Source organism: Cynocephalus volans, chromosome 6 (assembly GCF_027409185.1).
Source record: "Cynocephalus volans isolate mCynVol1 chromosome 6, mCynVol1.pri, whole genome shotgun sequence".
In the NCBI taxonomy this organism is placed as follows: Eukaryota; Metazoa; Chordata; class Mammalia; order Dermoptera; family Cynocephalidae; genus Cynocephalus; species Cynocephalus volans.
Window position 1 is genome coordinate 138,059,387 of NC_084465.1, and position 6,662 is coordinate 138,066,048.

The following is a 6,662-nucleotide window of genomic DNA, read 5'->3' on the forward strand; positions in this document are numbered from 1 at the left end:
CAGAATTATATTGGAATAGCGCTCTCATGTAATCCTTAATTGTGTAAGCCCATATCAGTAGGAATATGTACTTTGTCCTATAGACAGAGTTCATTGGCATTTATTTTTGAAGACCCTATTTTATGAGTCTAACTTTTCATCTATGGCTTTGCAGCCAATGAACTTAAAGTCTAATTCAATTCAAAGTGATCTTTTACGTTTTGTCAGGGTAAAGTCACTTCTAGATACAGCATGATATCTTGTATGTAGTAGAATATTGTGCTGGCTACCTAAAGTGGATTTGAATCTTAATTTGACGATTTATCGATTGTCTAGTTGACTTTAGGCAATTACTGTTCATAGCCTTCCTTTTGTTTTTCCCATACTGAGGAACTTAAGCAAACTAAATCTCTAACAGGTCTTTTGTTTTTAAAATCCTGAATCCTTATATGCTATTATTAGAATATAAAAACCCTCAAAATATGGAATTAAATTCATTTTTATCTATTTGATTCCCACCCCATTATCATTTTATTTAGTACGTGAATACAATCAAGTAGGAAAACAAAGTAGCAAGTAGTAACTGTTCTTCAACTTAAATCGAGCTAATAGCTAATGACAATGCAAAAGCAAACCATATTGCTACAAAAGTGATATTAATCTGCCTTAAGGCACCAGTGTGTGCTGGAAATACTGTCTTATAGAGAATTCACCTTGCTTCTTTTCCTGGCTTTACTAGGCTGGAAGTGGTTCGTTTGTTCAGTTTATTGCCTTTAGACACCAACCCAGGCTGCAGTCCTGTTTGACTTCTCCGTATTGAAAGAGAAGAGTGTAGCCAGGTTGTCAGTATTTTACAAATGTCTTCATAAGTCTGAATGTGGGTTATATTCAAGCTTAGATTTTTCAGTAATGTGTCATCCTTATTCATTTAGTATCACCGTGAAGACTGAAATCCAAAAGCCAGGTTCCCAAAAAAGTACTTTTTAAAAATTCCAGGTGACCAAAGCTAAATAGAGAATGTCAAAAAAAATATGTTCAACTACTCTATTTTAAATTTAAAGTAAGAAAATATTCTAAAATCAGCTTTAAATGTAAATGGTTTAGTGAAATGTTCGGGAAATGTTAATTTGGACATTTAGAGGCATAGCTAGAAACAAGTCAAAGTCAAATGCAAAGATAAACATGGGGAAGGGAAATCTTCAAAAGGATATTAGGTAAGAGAAAATGTGAACAAAGGCAATGAATTTCTCCCCTGTCCCCACTTAAGACACTTAACATTACTAGAAAGCACAGTCTTGTACAGTACAACTAGATGGCCTACATTATTTTTAATGTGGCCAAAGACTGAAGACTTTCAGGTGCTTAGAATTTGGAACTGTAGTCATGTCTTTTACATTTTTAAACCAGTAATTTACTTTGTCTCCTGGAAAGGGAGAAATAATAAAATGTGCTGTGTATAGTTTTGGGAATAGAAAACAACTTCTAACAGAATGGGAATTTTTTTTTGCACAGACTTGTAAAATTTTAATTAAAAAATTACCTCATTTTTCAATCCATAAGGTGCTTTGCTAGAGTTTGTGGGATGTTGTACCATCCCATAAATACCCCCTTCACCCAAACTGTATTTGAATGTGCAGAATTCACAACTAAGGAGAAACATTCCTTAGACATTTTGTTTCGTTTTATTCTTAGTTGTTTAGTACTAGGAGGGCTAACATGGTATATCAGATTCACATATGGTTTTTATTAATGTACATGGGCATGTACTTAGTCAATATTTAGTTTAATTAAATAAAATAAGGGAAAGGCAAAATCTTTAAATTTGATTGATTATACTGTACTGTGAATATATTTCCATCAGTGTTGGTAAGATATCAAATGACTATCAGTTGGTCTTGTTTATCTATGATTTATTTGCATGTTTTAGCCCTATTCATAAGGGACTGTAATCATTTTAATCTTTTTTTTATTTTCCCTCAGGACATTCAGGGACTCTGAAGCCCCTATTTTATTCTCTTGGAGTAAACTGTTCAGTGTAGCTATGAAAACTTTCAATTTTGATTTTAAAAAAAGCTTAACTGTTATTTCATTGAAATTTTGAAATAGAATGATGGTTATGAGGTTTTTAAGTTACAGAATATTTATAAATTTTACCCTCTTCATCTATTCCACAGACCATAGTTTAAAAAAGAAACAACGAAAACTAAAAGCAGTTATAGCCTTGCTCTTGCATTAATTCTAATCAGAGTATAATGATTATAACCACACATTGCCATCTTAACATAAATTGGTGCTTTAAAGCATTAAAGACGAAGCAGCTGGTCCTGTATTCAATCTATTTCTTGCCTCAGAATGTAAAACTACTTTAAAGTGTCTGTATTCATATTTATGTTGATTCTTAAGATTTAAATACAAACTTTTGTTATCCAACAAGTTTCAAGCTTTCTGCAAAAGCTCTAACAATATCTTAGCTAGTCAGCTTGGTCAAATAGAAGATGGTATTAATAAGGTCAAAATTATGAATTGAATCTTTCTGTGGGACCCATGGTATTGTACAGAGGAAAGAAAAAATGTCTTTCATGCCACAAACTGTGCTTCTGAACCCCAACTAAGCAACTGCAACATGTGCTATTGGTTCAATGTATAAGCATTAGAAAAGAAAATTTTAAGAGCAAACAAGTTAGTTAATGCATTCACATCATCACTTCTTGAAAATGGCTCAAAGCATGTTCTTCTGATGGTGGGGTTGTTTATAAGACATGTTTTTAAATTCTTAATACTTCATTAGTGTCATGAAATAACTTCTTTTATATGTTAAGTATAGGTTGCTGGTACTCATGATTTTTTATTTCTGCAATTATGTTAAAATGAGTTGCTTGCATGCCTGCTTACACAAGAAAGAGGATGCTGTTTGCTCTGGAAATGTTCATCTTTTATACACATTTTAGCTCATTGCAATCATGGTGCAATATAGTGTAACATTCATTTGTTTTCCGTCAACAGTTTTATTTTTGTCATAATAAATAATTACTTTTCCAGTAGGAAGTGAACCCAGTGTTTTCTTTTTAAGATAAAATGTGTTTTAGCAGTCTTTTGGTTGCAAGTGATAGTAACCCACCTAAGCTAACAAAGAGAGGGGAATTTTATTATAAGGGTGGGGTGGTAGGGGCACATGGAACCCAAGGGCAGGAATACAACTGGATTTCTCGAGCAGACTGGAACCAGACTAAAACACTAAGAAGAAACTGGAAAGTTACCTTTATCCTACCCTTCTCTTTCTCAGTCTTTCACTTGACTGGATTTCTCTTTTTCATGGTCTACATTGGCAGATAATGTTCAAGTCTACTAGCTCCTGTGTTATCTTTGTTCAAAGGACCATTGTTAGATTCTTAGTTACAATTTAATATTCTTCAGGAATGTTGTTCATTAGCCTGCATTGGGTCAGTTACTCTCTCTGATCCAAACTGGCCAAGTGGAAGGTGTATTTACTAGAGAAAGGGGGAGTCCCTGGGGAGTGGGAGGGCAATCCAGATGGGCGTGTACTCCATTGCAGAAGATAGTTGGGATCACATTGTGTCTGCTTAAGTTGTGCTCTTATTAAAAAAAAAAAAAGATATAATCTAATAATGAGTAAGATAACAAATTTTTATTCTATTTATTATAAAGTTGCCTCTAAAGTAGTGATTTTTAACTCCATTAACATCTACCACGTTGAGTATCCACATGCCAGGCCGTATACTAATTATTATATGAGGAGGGTACTTCAAAAAGTTCACGGAAAAGTGGAATTAAAAGATAATATGAATCTTTCCACTAACTTTTTGAAGACATCTCATATAAACTCATTTTTCTATAACCTTATGAAGGTAAATGTATTTATTCCTTTTCTGTAGTGACAAAACAGGTAAAGTGGCCTGCCCAATGTTATAAGATTAGTAAGTGGCAGAGCCAGGATTCAGAACAGACATATGTGATTCTAAGGCTAACTACCATGGAGAATGTTCGAGGAACTTTAGCTCTGGCTTCATTTTCTTCCCTTAACAAGTGAAAGGGAAATGAAAGCATTCCCTCCAGATGTGCTTTGCCCAAAAAGGAGGTTAAGGGCATGCATAGGCATAAATGGGAGTCCTTGGCTAGCAAAGACTGGCTTCAGAACAGGGACCCTTTGGCTCAGAAAAGGTGTAGAGAGAGGGCTTGGAGAGGGATTTCACTTTCTGAAGGAAATCTTAGCTATGTGACTGAGCTAAAAGCAAATGCAAACAAAAACAGTGGTTCCTTTTAAAACCCATTCTTTTGTATTTCTTCATCAATGTTATAATTTCCTTTTATGTGAATTTATAACTCACAGGCGCATAAAACAAATATGTACAATTTAACAAATAAGGTGAACATATGTACTTATCACTTATTGTCCTCGGTATTCCTCTTTGGAAATGGACAGCTTCGTATGTAGGTGGCTGCCACCCTCATTCAAGAATAGTTGAGACCATGTCTCACCTTCAAGAGTTCCCAAGGGTGGGATTAGGGCTGTGACTGATCCCTCCCCCACAAACTCACAGAAGACCCCAGTGACATTATTGCAGTAAGGAGAAATCTGACAGGGAAAAGTCTTTGATCTGCCATTTGTTTCCTTTATGTCCCAGAGCCTATGGCATACAGATTGTCCAGATCTGAGCTTACAAGGAAAAACAGAAAACAATTCAGCACTGATAAATTTTACTGAATGGTGAAATCCTCTGCAGCAATGGATGTTAGCACCAATGAATTTTAAACTTTCAATGGCCCTAATGAATCCCCCTCTATAGATAGGCCCCTCAATTTCCAGATTAAATTCCTTGGTGATACCTTCCACTAAGATAAATTTTGATGTCCTTTCTTATGGGAGAAACTGATACTCCCGCTTTTGAGGGGGGGAGGAGCAATCTGGATATGTGCACATGAAGGGGAGAATAAAAAGTTTTTATGTTCCAGATTTAAGAAAGGAAAAGACTCTCCTTTGCTATAATGCCCACACGTAAGCACAAAACTAGTTTAAAACCAATTTCAGTCAATCAGTGACAGCCTCGCATGAATGCATGTCTCCAGCAGTCCATCGGTGATGGTTCAATGCCTCAGAAAGTCAGGAATTCAATAACTGAGTGCCCTTGCTTCCACTTGGGGAATTTGTTAAGGAGCCTGAAACTTCTCCCAGTCCCCAAATTCCATCTAAAACTGGGTATAAAATCACTTCTTGCTTAATAGAGACTAACTCTTACAGTGGTTCTCAAACTATGGTATCAACATCTACTAGGAACTTGGTAGAAATGCAGATTTTCAGCCCCATGCTAGACCTATTATATTAGAAACTCTGGAGATGAGGGCACAGCAATCTCAATAAGTCCTCCAGGTGATTCTGATGCAGGTTAAAGTTTGATAATCATTGCCTTACAAATGAAACTCTTCCTTGCTTTGGAAGAAGTAACTTTTTTCAGATATTAAATGATGGCATCTTCCTTTAACAAAGTGAGACTATTAATATTTCTATAGGAAATATGAAGAGGACCAAGGATGCTGTGAGGAGAGAGCTGGTGGAGGGGGAAAGGTGGAACTCATCTTACCAGGGATAGGGAAGAAACCCCGGAAAGGAAAAGAGGCATTCCTCAGCCTACCTGATAATTGATTGTGAATTCAGGTAGGAAGCATGAACATTAGCCACTGCAATCTGAATTTGCTGGAGTCACAGTAGGAAAGAGAGCAAGGCTGGCAAACTCTAATCTGAGAGCCTGAAAAAGTACAATGTCTAGCTTTTAAGATGACTCTATATCTCCAGGTTAGAGAATGAATGAGACATAAACCCCACCCAACAAGTGGAGTGACTGGGAATACCTGGGGAAGGTTAAAGCCTTTTATATTCTTAGGAAGCAGTATGATGGAATGTAAAATCTAATGGCAGAGCCCCAACTGCCAGCAACTCTAAATTCACATTTTCACAGCTTCATGACCAGAGAGGAAAGGAAGCTTTTTCCTGCCAGCAACTTCTTAGATCATGTTGGAGAAGCACTCTAATTGGCTCAGTACGGGTCAGATGGCCAGCCTGTAGCCAGGTGCCAGACAGAAGTATATGGTGAATGTGAACCTGAGAGTGTGTTCACTCTCATGGTGTGTGTGTGTGTGTGGGGGGGAGGTAGTGGGTTGGTGGAAGGTGAAAGTGAATAGAAAAAGTAGACTGTAGCATAAACACAGCCACTGTTGTGAGCCAATTACCACCCTAAGTTCTTCTATGACTACATTTCTCCTACGTACTATGACAGAACACAGATGCTATATGATGTGAATGCAGCTTCAGCAACTTCTACATACTTCATCCCAGAAAGTTACTGAGAATATTATATCAAGGATAGATTCAAGGACCGTTCTAGAAAAGCATAATCCTGATATAGATACATTCATTATTCATAAAGTCTTTTGCACCAGTTGCTTCTCAAATCAATATGAATTTCTCTTCTAACAATAAAATTGAAATGATAATGAATTTGTAAATTCAGTAGTTGTTAGCATGTAGTGGGGACCCAATAAGATTACGAAGTTTACAAAGAACTGTTGAATAAACGACCTCAGCCAATCTTCAGGACAGTTTGGAGTATGGTGCACTTAGTAGTAAAGATTAGAGCAGGCTGTGTATAGAGCAGGCTCTACTGCTTTCT